Source organism: Camelus dromedarius, unplaced genomic scaffold (assembly GCF_036321535.1).
Source record: "Camelus dromedarius isolate mCamDro1 unplaced genomic scaffold, mCamDro1.pat HAP1_SCAFFOLD_179, whole genome shotgun sequence".
In the NCBI taxonomy this organism is placed as follows: Eukaryota; Metazoa; Chordata; class Mammalia; order Artiodactyla; family Camelidae; genus Camelus; species Camelus dromedarius.
Genome location: NW_026989756.1, coordinates 2,670,917 through 2,686,097, shown reverse-complemented (window position 1 = coordinate 2,686,097; position 15,181 = coordinate 2,670,917).

Genomic DNA, 15,181 nt, shown 5'->3' with positions numbered 1-15,181 from the left:
CGTGGCCGCGCAGGGAACGAGGATGCCGGGCCGTTGGGCTGTGCTCAGGCCTGGTGAGGCTTTCTCTGAAGAGCAGTGAACCGTCATTGACAGATTTTAAGTAGGGGAGTGGGGTGCTCTCGTAGATCACTTTTGTGTTTGTAGAATGCTTGCAAACATTCAGTAGGCTCGGCAGAAAGTGATGTGACGAATCAGAGTAGGGTGGCTGCGAGGTGTAGCAGTGTTCAATTTTCAAGTGGTTTTCAGTCCCATGTTTGTGGCTCAGTAGATGTGTCACTTTGGATGACTCACTCAAGGAAGTGAAACAATTTATCTAATCAATTGAAGCAGTGATATACCCAATTCCCAGGACTGTTGTGGAGATCCAGTGAGATAACATTCTCACAGTGTGCAGCATGGTCCCCAGCCCAGAGTCATTGCTGAGGGAGTGCCTGTGAGTACCTGGAAGGTTAGGTGTGGGTGGTGGGGCTCGGTGACTGAGGAAATCTGAGCCCTGAAGGAGGGGTCCAGTTACATCTGTGAGTGATGGGCCTGAGCTGGGAGGGGCAGAGAGACCTTCCCTCCCAACCAGGGGCCCTGGGCAGGACGGCTATGGGAGGAGCACCGTGAAGTCAGCTCTTTGCAGGTGGAGTTCGAGTTGCCCTTGAGACATCTAAGTGCAGTGTCACGAGCTCACAGAGGAGGTCTGGGCCCGGGCTGTGCATTTTCCTATAATCTCAATCCCTGAGGACGCCGAGTTATTGATCACTGAACGTGAAGACATACTTTACAGGACAAGTGAATAGTAGTATCATCTCTGTCATCAAAGCTCACGTCTCTTTATTCATCACCCACTTTGTTAATTGGATACTTACAAGGCGGTTCTTCACCACCCTCCCCTAGGCTCAGGCTCCACAGTAAAGAGCTGGTGAGCCTCCCTCTTTTCCAGAAGAAGACACATTTAGCTGGTAGCCTTCTATACCTCGCCAGACTTAGAATTTTAACTTGTTGTTTTAATTCTAGTATCTGTTGGTCATCTCCTGACAGGAGAGACGTTTTACCTCATGGTCATGTTTCAATTAGCTGTTACTGAGAATTGCTGATCTGATCCATAGTGTATGTATTATATTAACTTTGTAGAGTACTTATCATTTTTCTTTCTTTGCCCTTAAATTTTGTTTGCCCCTTCAAGTTTCTATCCTATTTCGGGCCTTATTTTTTTTAATTAAAAAATGTGTGTTAGTAGTTAAGAAAACAAAAGCAAAGAAACAATGCACATGATACCTATATTTAGAAAATATCTATTGTGTTTTCTGTCTCGGCAATGGAGGGTTCTAGAAACTTGTGAAAACGTTCATTACACAAGTTCCTTAAAATGCTGATTAAAAAATAAATCCTTCCTTCCTCATCTTTCAAGCTGCACAGCTAATTTTCAAGAAAGTGAGGGGAAATCCTCAGAATCCAAGTCATACCAGTAAGCAGGGATTCTGGGAGATACGCGAGCCTTAGAAGCCCTGGGGTGCCGGTTGGCTCCTGAACTGAGTGTTAGTTGCCCTGGCAGGAGGGCAGGAGGTGAGCCCCAGGCCTCTCACACTGGGAGTTGGATGGCTCATCCTATGTAAGGCCAAGCACATCCTGAGAATCCTGTTTAATAAAGGGTGAATTAGAAAGAAAAATATCATTCCTCAAGGCAAGAAATTAAGGAAAGTCAATTTTTGGGGAAGCAGGGAAAAATAACAAATCCAAAGTAAGGATTTAGTTTAAAGCTTTTCTGGCATGAGAGTGACCACAATCTCCTGGCAGAAAATCACAGCTCCTCCCGGAATGAGAAGTTGTGTTTTGAATGAATCAGTGAACAGCCATTCCGAAAAATGCCTCCTGAGTCTTCTGGATCAAGATACTAGACCCAAACAGCTCTCTTCCAAGGTCTCATTTAAATAACCAGAAAGGTTTTAAAGGAAAGAAGCCATAATCATAGATCTATTTATTGACATTAGTATATGCTAGGAATTCAGAGGTGACTATGGAGATGTCTCCTCTTTTATGGACCTTACTTTCTGTTTGACATAGTTGGGGAGCTGGGTGGAGGGAGGTTTTAGTCTGTTGCAATTAGCTAGGAAAGGAAATTAAGAAAGCAGTGAAGGGTGGGTGACATTTTTAGCTGAGGACAGTCCTGTTCAGTTGGCTTTTAATTGCAGGCTTGATGAGTTTTCACTGGAGGGAATTGATCTTACAGAAGATGGACTTAACTCAGGCCTCTTCAGAATGGACAAATGAACCTGGAGAAAGACAGTCAAATCTGTGCAGACATTGAAGTTCATGTGAACGTGCTGTATCCCTAAGCCAAAGATAGGACAAGTAGGCAGCACTTCTTGAGGACAGAGGAGTGGTTTTTAAGTTTCTCCAAGAATGAATCCCAGGGAACCGGGATAGCCAGTTGTCAAACTGTGACTTTGCTCTTTGGACGGTGTGCCCACCAAAGGTGTTTTCCGTTTATTAGTTTTCATTTCTCTTAAATACATCTCAGGTGATAAGGACGTGGGCACAAGCATTGGACGCCATGTCGAGGTGACTTTGGATACCTGCCTAGAAGCACGGGCACAGCTGCGGCTGCGTCATACATCTTGCCACCCACCCCTTTGCCCGGCTCCATGATCACGGCAGGGTGGTTCCTTGATGAACTGTCCGTCTCCTTTGTGACATTGTAACCCACCAAAGACCGGAGCGTATTAGCTTGGCTTTGTTCTTTTCCATCCTTCCCTTTGAATGGACTGATAGTGGACCCAGTTATGTTAGCAGATGTTTTACAAGTAGGGCTCTCAGTACAAACCTTGTAATCCCCGCTGTGTGATCTAGAGAAGAAAGTTACATTCTTTCCAAATTGTTTTGATGCACTTATGTGGGAAAATGGTGTACGTTTGAATATGTATTTCCTCTCTGAATCATCATGGCTAGAGATGAATGTGGGCAGACATGGAATGTGTTTTCTGTATTTGAACTGTATGGTCCCCTAAATTCTCCCCAGCTTTTTAAAGTCATCACTGGAGTGCTACCTCCAGAGTGTCCCAAAGCATCCACCACTGCCTGTTCTTCAGACACTGTGAGTTTCCAAGTTGGAGAAGGCTGATAGCTGGTGAGGCATTCTCTGGCACATCTCTGGCTGGCTGATGTGGGCTTAGCACCCAAAACTTGGCAGACAGTAACTAACCACGATCACTTCCATTTCTGGGACACTCATGAAGGATTTTAGACGTATGCTAGTGGCATACGTTATTTCAATTAGTTTTCCCAACAATCATAATTAGATTTTTTCACCTGTATTAATAAGTAAACTGTCAAAGCGAGTGACGTGCAGACTTTGGACTGGAACATGGGTCTTTCTGATCCCTGTCTCTGTTCCCTCCCCGGCCTATCCTTCCAGATGGCCAGGAGAATTTCCTCAGTCTTGAGTTTCCTGCTGATATTACCACTCTCTTTGTTTCTGGAGAGGAAAACAAGTCTAAACTTACTTTCCAGTTGAAAATGGAATGGAGAGTTAACGTTGGAAGCCGGGAGAGTCTGTCCTGTGATGAAGTGGTCTCCGAGCCACTTCCACTGGGATGTCACGTCACTGTCTGGGCCCCTTGCTCAGCCTGTGCACAGGTGACAGCACAGATGTGCCGAGCAGTCCTCCCGGACAGGGCAGTGGGTTGGAAATGAGTTTGGGGATTTGGTTTCATTTCATAGGTTTCTGAGGGCCTTGGCCTGGCACTTCGAGTGGGACCATTCCCTGTCCCACATACTCGTGCTCTGGGCCCGTGCAGACCTGATGTGGCCTCAGCCTGAGGCTCAGGGCCCGTGGTGAAGTGGAGCATTTTAGTCCAGGGTCTGAGGAGGCTCTGACAATTCTGGGTCGTGGGACATTGTCCAGGATGATAATAATTCCTCCCCGAGTTTCAGATTTCCTTGCCTGTGAGCCGGGGTAGTAATAGTTTCTGAGATGATTGTAATGATTCAGTAAGGGGGGCAGCATGTGCTGGCAGGTAGCTGGTGCTTAAGGAGCAGAAGTCACAGTCACTCTGTCAGCCTCTTACTGTGTGCTCTGTGCTTTGAGAAGATGTGTGTTTGGTGAAAGTCCTGCCCAAATACTAGGGTCTAGATGAAACGTTGTTCCTTTACTTTCCCCTTCTTTTGCTCCTTCCTTTCTCTGTGTCTCATGTGTAGGGAGCAGATTCCTCTGTTTCAGGGAATACAGGCCTTTCTAGGAAAAGGACAGGATGAACGTGGATAGGTGGGGCCGGAGGGGGTCTGGAGCATCTGCACAGCGCTGCTTCCCTGCATTTATGCATCCGGTCCCATCAGTGCACGAAGTCAGCCTTCTTCTTCCTTCCTGTGTCATCAGGTCTCTGTTTTATGGGAAAACCTTTTTTACGTGTCTTTTTTCACTTACATGTTTTGTTCAGATGCTTGTTGCTTTTCTCTCTGTGCTTCAGCGTTCCTAGGAGAGAATTCAGCAGTGCAGCATCCTCTCCGAGCTCTATGAGTTGATCGGCTTCCACTGCAAGTCCGTCTTCTTCAAGTGGGTGGCCCCCGTGCTGCGCGCAGCCCCCGGCATCCCGGAGCCTGGCGGGAAGGCCTGCTACCGACTCCTTCTGCAGACGCTCCCTGGCTACAGTCTGTCACTGATTCTGCAGGACTTCAACAAAGGTTTTGGTACTAAAACATTGCTTCAGTCCGATTAACCATGCCTTGTTTGGGCCCTGCTCTCCTGTCTCATCAGGGTGAATTTTGATTCGTGTAGAACAGGACACAGCAGACTTTTTTCTGTCAAGGGCTTGGGAGTCAATATTTCAGGATCTGCAAACCTCCTGATCTCTGGTGCAGCTGCTCAGCTCTGCTGTTCAGACGCCAGAGCAGCTGGACAGTCCACACACCCACAGAGCTTTATTCACAGCAGTGGCTGGGGCTGGATTGGGTGTATGAACTGCAGTTTGTCCCCACAGCCTCCTCACTATTGACACCTGCACCTGAGCGTGCATTTGCGACAATGGGTGAACCTACACTGACACGTAATCATCACCAAAAGCCCATACTTGACACTAGGATTTACACTTGGTGGTGTGCACTCTGTGGGTTTGGACAGATGTACAATGACACGTTTCTACCATCACAGCATCATACAGAGTAGTCTGTCTTAGTGACCCTAAAAATGCTCCGTGCTGCACCTCATTCATTACTCCTTCCCCTCTAGCCTCTGACAGCAACTGATCTTTTAGTCTGTGTGGTTTTGCCTTTCCCAGAACACCATACAGTTGGAATCAGAGAGTTGCAGAACCTTCCCAGATTGGCTTCTTTCACTTAGTAATATGCATTTAAGGTTCCTCCATGTCTTTCCATGCCTTGATAACTCATTTCATTTTAACACCATAAATAGTCCATTTTCTGCCTGGACCACAGTTTATTTATCCATTCACCTACTGAAGAACAGCTTAGTTGTTTCTGAGTTCTGGTGATTATGAATAAAGCTGCTATTAACATCTGTATGCAGATTTGTGTGTGGACGTAAGTTTCCATTTTGTTCAGTAAACACCAAGGAGCACAGTTGGCAGATCATATGGTAGGAGTACGTTTAGTTTTGTAAAAAATTGCCAGACCGTCTTCCAAAGTATCTGGGCCATTTTTCATTCCCACCAGCAATGCAAGAGAATTCCTGATGCTCCACATCCTCACCAGCATTTGGTGCTGTCAGTGTTCTGAGTTTTGGCAGTTCTGACTGGTGTGCAGTGATACCTCGCTGTTTCAGTCTGCAGCCCCTTGATGACAGATGCTGTGGAGCATGTTTCCATAGATTTCTTTGGCATCTAGTTTCCATGTTGAGGTGTGTGTTTAGGCATTTTGCTCATTTTTAAAGCAGGTTATTCATTCTTCTTGTTGAGTTTAAAGAGATTTTGGTGTATTCTGGATATCAGCCCTTTATCAATGTGTCCCTGCCCTTCACCTGCAGCACCGGAGTTGTCCTTTGGGTCTCAGTGGAGTGTCAGCTCTTCAAAGAGGTTCCCTGTCTTCCCTCACCTAAATACTGTCCTTGAATTTTTCACTTTCATTGACTCACTTTGTTCTTTTTAAATAGCATTTCCCATAATTTGTAAGTACATTAAAAAAAAGGCAATGATTGAACACTGCCTCCCCCACCAGGCTGTGTGCCCTGTTAGAGCAGAGACCCTGTCCCCACTCACCATGTCCCATGACAGCACATGTCACATGTCCATGTAAATGTGTGTAACGTGGGGCCAAACCTGATGAGCAGCTATGACGACATGTGTTGGCTACCATTCATTGAATAGAGTTTGTTTCTTGATCTTAATTTTAAATCACATGAATGAAACATGTTTCTTTTGAAAAATAAAACAACAAAGCACACCTCCATGTGATTGGTAATTTCTACTTAGCCTTCTGACCCAGGAGGGGACGTTCACCATCATTTTGTGGAGGAGGTTGGGGAGGTAAAGTAGGAGAGTGAGATCAAATAAAGTAAAAATGATAACTATCAGCTGGCTTTATTTTCACTAAGACAATTGTTACTTTAAACCATATCTCAGCTGTTGTTCTGTTGTTTTAAACACTTCTCATGGAATTAAATGGAAGCCCACTAAACCCTGAAAGGGAAATTATGTGCTCAGGTCCTGAAAAGTGTTTATGTCTATTTCTTGAATTACACATTTTCCCTGCTGGTTACAGAAAGTCATGGCGGGAACACAGCCGTGAGCTGTGTGTGTCTGCCAGCTTCACGGGCTGCTCACTGTCATTTTCATTTTCTTGTGTTGCAGTGTATGAAGGTTTTCCATCAGACTGTTTGCTCAGCCCCTTCCTGAATGAGGGATTGAATTTTCCACAGGAAATCTTATGGAAGAGAGTGACAAGGCACATGGGTTTCCCAAAAAGCAATAGTTGTTGTAATAAACTCTCACATTGGTGAACTTTTTGAATACAAGCGAGTTGAAAATTTTATCACTAGGTCATATGCCACAAAACTGTCTTAAGAATAAAAAGATTCAGATTTTATAGAAGAAGCAGTTTGAATCAAGTATAAATTACAATTTGTACACTAGTTGGTGTTAGAACTTATACTCACTCTTACCATAATTGCCTGTGGTAGGAACTGGATCATTATTTATTTATTTAAAAAAAAATCCTCAAGGTTCTACTTGCCCCATTCTTGATGCGGCAGTGCTGAGGTTAGTTAAGTTGGGACATTTAGAATTCTTGGCTAGGTTTTCAGGACATTGATTTCAGCCTCTTTATCTTTTTTAGAATCTCTTCTTTGTGTCGGTCTTTGGTCTTTTGACAATGTGGAAATACTGCACAGATCTGTCTTTCCCTTTTTTCCTGTCTTTATGGGAAAAGATTTCTGTAAGACACACTACTAGGAAATTAAGGATTTTGTGTGGGGTAAGTTTGGTCGGCTCAAAGGATTTCAATTAATACGTATTAATACTTGCTATTCAGCTAATGATAAGAAAATTATAAAATAACTTAAGTATACATCAATAAATATAGTACAATAAGCCCATCACCCAGATTAAGAAATTCACAAACATTTCCATATTTCCTTTATTCAGACCTTTGTTCTTTTACTTGTCCTTTGTTGAAGTATTTGACAGCAAATTCAAGAAAACATGTCATTTTACCCTATGTACTCAAGTAGGCATGTCTGAAAAATGAGGGCCATTTCTTTGATCAGGTTTTTCCATTTGACTTATGTGCTCGTTAAGTACCAGCTGTATCAGGCATCTCACTAGGCATTAGGAATCCTTGGGGCAATGAGACAGTCTTGGCTCCCAAGGAAGTTAAGGGCTGATGGAAGAAACCAACACAGGAGCTTAGGTTCCTCACCTAAAGTCCCTGCAGGATGACACCAATTGGAAAAAATTTGTGCCCAATACAGTGGGATTCACAGAAGGGACTGGTCAGACTAGTAGTGCAGGCCGTGAGAGAGGTGGTCAGCAGGGCTACAAGAGGAGGAATCATTTGATCAGAATCTGAAATCTTTTCTGCCAACCTTCCTACCAAGCCCCTAGGGCCCATCACACACAACCCTGTGCTGTAACTGTTTTTGATTCCTGTTACCACGTCTCCTTCAAGGATTTTAAGGTGGAAAATATTTAAAATCAGTAATTGTTGCCAGAAGGGACATAGAACAAAGAACATGGAAACAACACAAATGTCCATCAGCACATGACTGGATAAAGACAAGGTGATACATATCTACAATGGAATACTACTCAGCCATAACAGATGCAATTTGCAGCAAAATGGATGGACCTGAAGACTGTCATTCTAAGTGAAGTGGGGTGAAAAGAGAAAGAAAAATGCCATATGACTTCATTTATGAGGAATCTAAAATTAATAGCAATAATAATAAGACCACAAATGAACTAATTTTTATTTTGATTTCTTGAATATGCTTAAGCACATATGACTGTCCTTTGTGATTGGATTACCATATTCTGTTTATTATTCTTTTGTAGTTGGCTTTATTCCTCTGGTAACTATGTAAGTTTAAAAATCTGAAACTCTAATCTGTTCTTAGAAACAATAATTAGTACATATATGTAACTAAAACAATGCAGTATACTTTATAAATGTATTTACATGCAATGTGTATGTGGAGTTGAACTGCAATAATTATACCTAATAATACTGAAAAAGGAAAAAAAATAAAATAATATATAAAAAAAACTAATCACCCCTCTTTAAATATTAAAACATTCAGTTCTGAGGTTCTGTGAAAGACAGCATGGAAGTAGGTTTTTTAGATTTTCTCCTTGCTCCTCGGTGAGCAGCCTGGGCTGCACATCTTGGCCGCCACAGGCACCCAGGACTTGCCGGCTTGCTCCTCACTTGTTGGGAGGAAGATTAGCTGCTTCAGGAATATTTATGCTCTTAGAAGTTGCTGAAAACCCCACAGAGCTTCTGTTTACATGGAGTGTATCTGTCAATATACCCCATTTTAGAAATTTGAACAGAAAATTTAAACCCAAGAACTGACAAGCACACGCTGCCCCAGCACGTGGTCAAAGCAGTGCTGCCACGGTGGCGTGTGTTGGTTCTAGAAAAAATGCACCATACACTCAAGAATGAGGGTGAACCCATAGATCTCATCTCAGCAATGCTATGAAGAGGTGGGACCCAAAGCCCCTAAAACAGTGCTGAAGTCCCCAGATGTCCCAGAACACACAGAGCCATGGGACCAAGAGTCCAGTGTCTCATGGATCATCAGCCGTGGAGACCGCGTCCTGGGTCAGGAGAAGCAAAAGTAGGGATACCAGGCACACAGTCCTATTACAGCAAAGCTTTAAAGGTGTTGAATTGACTAAAAGAGTGGCAAAGATTTGCATTTAGAATACTACATTTCCTCTCCTGGAGACGTTAGAATGATAACACTGATTAACAGAGGATGATTGTAATGGATTAACTATGATACTGATGACATGAGCTGCTCACACTAACCCTGCACTCAATGTAGACTAAGGCTTTTATGCACACACTTCATTAGGTCTCCACATCCCTGCAAGGTGGCATTAAGCACTCATACAACCATGAAATCAGTGACTATAAAACAGTCACAAGGCTTTCTCTGCAGCATGAGGTAGCAAAACCAGCAAGGATTTTCAATGACAAAATCCAAAATCATATATATTTGGGAAAGAAAGCAAACAAAACACAGAAGGACAATAAAACAAAAGAGCAGATGGAATGGAAACTTTTATTGAAGAAAGCAATGATTGATTCAATTACAACAGGTAATGTCCCTGGTATAATTGAACCATCAATCCAAATTTTTGGAATAGTGAGTTGTGAAATTACTGTCTCATTTAATATTGGAATTCCTAGTTGGACCAATTTGATATACATCACTGGTGTGATGTTATCTATTAGGTAAATAACAATATTCATATTTTTTAAGTTAACAGGAATCATAACACAGGACTCCAGATTTAGAGAGAGAATTCAGACAACTACTATCATACTCCATCCAGTAAGGACAAGTGTCCCTGCGTCACCAAAACAATGAGAATTTGCACACAGAAAACACATTTCTCCAGTTGTGACAAATACAAGACCGTGAACCATGAATTACGAGAAGAAGCAACTGTTTAAATGCCATGGGCAAAATTTTTTATCATCTTGAAAACATCACTGATGCACTAAGTAGGAAAAAAAAATTGTTTTACTAGCAAATCTAACTGACACAGGGGATTTTCCAAGTGAGAAGGTAATTCCAAAAATTGCAGTAAAATGAGTTAAGATGATCTGTGCAGTGACGGAGCTGATATTAGACTGACCAGCATCATGATTTCCGGTTTTACACTTGCTCTCTTCTTGTCACCTCTGACACAAGAATGCATCATATGATTTTTTTCTTTAGGGAAAAAAAGATAAATAAAAACTAACTAGAAGATGTGGTATGGAAAGCAGTAATGAAGTTGTCTAACCTAATAATGCAGCCAGTGTAATGTAGCACTTATTCGGGCACTAGAATTTTTTAAATCATGATTTATTTTATATCCTATTTCTATCCTAAAGGAGGCACTTAAAGTTTTCTACTTTATTCAACATATCTTGTGGGGGTTGTGATATATACTGGTATGGCAGTTTTCAGAGATTCAAAATCGCCTCTGTGGTTGTGGTCAGGAAAGGCAAGGCTCCCTCAGAGCTGAGACGGAGAAGGAATCCCCGGAGTCAGCCCCCGGGCAGCTTCCGAACCGCATCTGCTTGCACTTGGCACAGGACACCATCAGCAAGTGTAACTCTGACAAGGAGATTTCCCCGGGGACCTGGGAGGTGCTCTAACATTCTGAAGCCACTTGTTTCCCAGTTAGGTAAGGCTTGGAAAAAGAGTTTATTAGAAGTGACTCCCTTTGTATGTGCCTTTTGTCCTGAGAGGTCACTAATTATCATAAATATAAAATACCCCATAATATAAGAATTTAGGTACCCCATTTTTCCATCTACCTGTCTATTTGTTTATCATATTTATACTTAGGTTACACTTTCCATGATGTTCAATTCCGGGCACCAAAAAAGAAAGGTTGCAAAATATTTCTTATAAAAAGCGGGAATGGGTCTAAGGTTTAAAAACCACTACTGCTAACAATAAAAGCCAGATAATATTTTTAACCTCAATTGCATCAGACCTTCCCGAATTCCTCCCTTAAGTTCACTGTTAAAACAATAATGGAATCTCTGTCCTTCCAAGACTCGGGCCTGATCGCCACCCATCCAGATATCTTTCTGTGGGTCCCTACTTGTCCTCGAGGCCCCCAAACACAACTTATGGGTTGAAATTTCTTCAGTGTTCCTACTGTAGGGGAAACCTGGATGTCCCAGGCACTGTCCAGGAGTCACACCTACCTGCAAAAATCAAAGTCATGTGACTGAAACGGGACAACCCAGGTTGTGTGGTAGGGCTGAAAGCTTACCAAAAACAGGTTTGGGGGCCTTACCCAAGCCCTCCAGCTCCTAACATGAAGAAGGACAGGGAGGCCAAATTAACCACGAGACTGTGTGGCTTAATTACCCCATGAATAAAGGATTTGTGCCAGTGCCACCTTTAGACAGGGAACCCCAGAACCCAGACTTGGAAGCACCCTGTCCCCTACCCTCTGAACAAATATTCTCTCAAGACACATAGTGAGAGATGGGAGCCCCGGTGAGCTCTGGAATAAGATGCGACCTGAAAGACTGCTGGTAAAAAATGGTGTGCAGCTCGGGCAGCCCCCAGGGCCACCAGCCATTCTGGTACCACTGATGCCCACACTTCCATCCACAACAGTTTCTTCAGGACACTTATGCACATATAACCATCACACAAAAATGATTGCTTAGACATATTTTAAGAGAAATAACATTATGAGAATGCCAAATTCATGACATGTCAGAGTCAAGACCCCAGAGTATTTACTGGATGAGATCTCACGTGTGCCCCGCAGTGAGCTTTAAACCCTTAGGACACAGTCATGGAACAGTAGGCATTTTCTTTCTTTCCTCCAAGTTGGCTATACTGGAGAACTCCGTAGACACAGGAAGACTCTGTTTCCCACCTCTACTACTTACACAAAGGGCTCATCACGTGGTGAGGGATCAGTGCTTGTGTGACCGGCTCCAATGTGAGCACTCCAGTGCCCAGCTCCTCCAGGAGCAGAGCTCCCCCCACAGGAGCAGAGACCCCCCCAGGAGCAGAGCGCCCCCCACGGGCACTGCAGTGCCTGCAAGAATCAGGAGTCTGGTGAGTGAGCCTGGGGCGGGCAAGTCAGGAAGCAAGCACCGCTCCCTCAAGCTCTGCAGGTGATCTCTGTGTCATCTTGAATAAATACAGTCAGCATTAAAGATGTTTGACAAGAGGGTAAAAGGTAAGGCCTCTCCAAATCTCCTCACATTCCTTTAGTTGGAGACCTGGTAGAACACATGGCGACAAGAGAAGCTGGCTTTTCATGCCCACGTTGGCCTCAGGGCTACAGGGGAGGCCACGGTGCTGCCTCCGCCCCACTTCCTGCCTTCATCCTGCAGACCTCACAGGGGCCGCTGACTCGTTTCTCTGACTTTCTCTCCTTGGTTGTGCTGCACTTCCAGCTTTTAAAAGCTCACAAACTCCTCACTGGAAAATCTTTAACAATGAACCCAAGTCAAATGAAATCAACCAAAGGAACACACTGCCTTCTTCATTAATTTATATTTTAGGATGAAATTCTTGAAGATGACTCCCTGACCTGAAGGGGTAGATGGAGGAGAAAAGAAAACAAGACAAGCATTTTTGGGCCCATAAAAAATGAGAGGTAACCAGATGGTGTCTAGTCTTCATTGCACCTCTCTGCCTGCCCCAATTTCACATGCCCCTCCCAACTGAACTCATTAGAACTTGACTGAAGGAGATGGCTGTGCAAATTTATTGGAAACCAAATAAATCACTACGGAAACAGTCTCCCAAACCCAGCGAGAACACTGTAAGCTGACCAGTGCCAGGATCTGAATACGTGCAGATCAAAATTCCGACCCCCTCCCTGGTAGGTGTACTTACAGTGGGGGTGTCGCCGTGCAGTTTGTCTGCATCCAACATATAAAAATGAAAGGGACTCCAGTTTTCAACATCACAGTCCCTCTGAAACAACTGGTGGTCAATTAGCGTTTGTCTCCAGGAAACTCGATTTTCTCCCCTGCACGTGGAGGTGAACACACAGAAGAGACTGATGATCCCCGCTGCGAGTGTAGCTAAGTGTGTCTAAGCAAGCTGGCTCCATCAGCATCCTGATGAGCAGGGGAGTGTGTGAGCCGCGGGGCTCTGCAGACTAATGGCCAGGCAAGGAGGGCGCTTTCTTACATTGGGGAGAAAAAGGCTGGAGCAGCACTCGCTGGAAATAAATTCTAATTAAACCTTCAGGTGCGGTTCCTGCAGCAGAACCCACACCAATAGATGAGGCTCCCTCCGTGCTGTCCAGTCATGTGAGCCAGGCTCATTATTGTACCTGTGTGTTTGGTTTAGCAAGTGAATCATGTCTGTTTTCTGGAAATTACATGAGGGTGGAAAACCTTCCAAACATGTTCATTTATTTGCTGTGGACTTTGTTTAATCCTCTTAAGAGCATTTAGAATGACAAACTTCTTAAATTAGCATGTTTGCCCGAGTGACCTTTCCAGGCACATGGGCCGAAACCTAGGACAGCCCAGAAGCAAATTCAAAACCGTTCCAGCTGCACAGCACTGCAGAATGTGTCCAGTTTGAGAATAAGGATGTTTTCTCCACATACTTTTCCTCCTCTGCCCAAATTAATCAGCCCCTGCTGCTCTTGTGTAATGAGTATCGTATGACTCATCTTCTCTGCCTGTAAAATGGAAATGGGAAATACTTCTGCCCAATAAAATGACATAGAACTAAGCCCCAAAATTATATATATTTTAAAAAAAAACAGGGCTTTACGCTGTCCAGGGATATGAATCATTTATTTAATATATCAATTGTTACTAGAATAATCTTTTCAAAATGTAACCCCTCCTCAGAAAACTTCAACTACTATTCGATAAAAATATCACAGAAAATTTCTGAAAAGAAGTTAAAGGAAAATCATTTTTAACTGAATCATATTCTAGGCACACTGAATAAATTCTGTTTAGAGAACTACTTGTTTTTAATAAATGACCTATAAAAATACACCCAGCATTAACCAGTAAATCTTCATTCCTTATTTTAAAATTCTTAAGGCATGCTATATTTCTTAAATCAAATGAGGAGATATTTGCAAGCCAATGGACAACGGAATTACCTAAGAAGACATTATAAACAGCAAGAGCAACTAGCACTTTGCCAAGCATTCTGCCTGAGAGTCACTCGTACCATCTTATTTTGACCTGACTGCTTAGAGGTGAGCTTCATCAGCCCATTTAACACATGAAGAAACTGAGGCTATGTGTGGTCATGTTTCCAGTACTTGGTGGAGCCAGGATCCAAACTCGGATCTTTGTCTATAGAGCCTGTTCCTTTACCAGATCACACTAAATTTCTCACTCTTCAAATGCACTCAGTCCCCGAGGTAACATACCTTCCTTGCATTTCTAGGAGTTTTAGGAATTACTGAATTACAAGGACTAATCAGACATTTGTGTGAGCTAATTTTATATTTTCTGATTTTCCTGAATCAGTTCAGGCTGAATTCATTCTACTTACGAGAAGTCCTGAGGCAGAGGAGAGAGGGGAATATAAGCCAGACACAAAAAATTTCAAGAGATCCACTTCATCAAGGAAGCAAAGTATTAAGTAAGCCATTCTGCAACATGCTTGTCAATAAACCTTGGTGTCTCTGTCTCAGCCTGAAGGAGGGTAAGCCCTCCAGCCCATCTGCCTTCCAGCCACATACCCTAGATGACCTTGGTTCCCTCACCAGTGACACATGTGTTCTCCTGGGGCTCTTTGTAGAGATTAAATGATAAAACTGTATGCAAAGGGGCTACTTCATTGCCAGACAGTAGGCACTAAACAAATAATAAAATTATTTTGTTTCATGAAAATGGGAGGCAAGTCTCCCAATTAAACATTCCTGATAGAATCCCAACAAGCACTTTAATTTGTCTACAAGAAATTGTAAAATAGCATTTCTTTTTTGAAGGCCGTGTCCATTCTCCCTACTTTTTACCAATCCTGGCTGTTATCCTGAAAATCTATTCCCAGAAC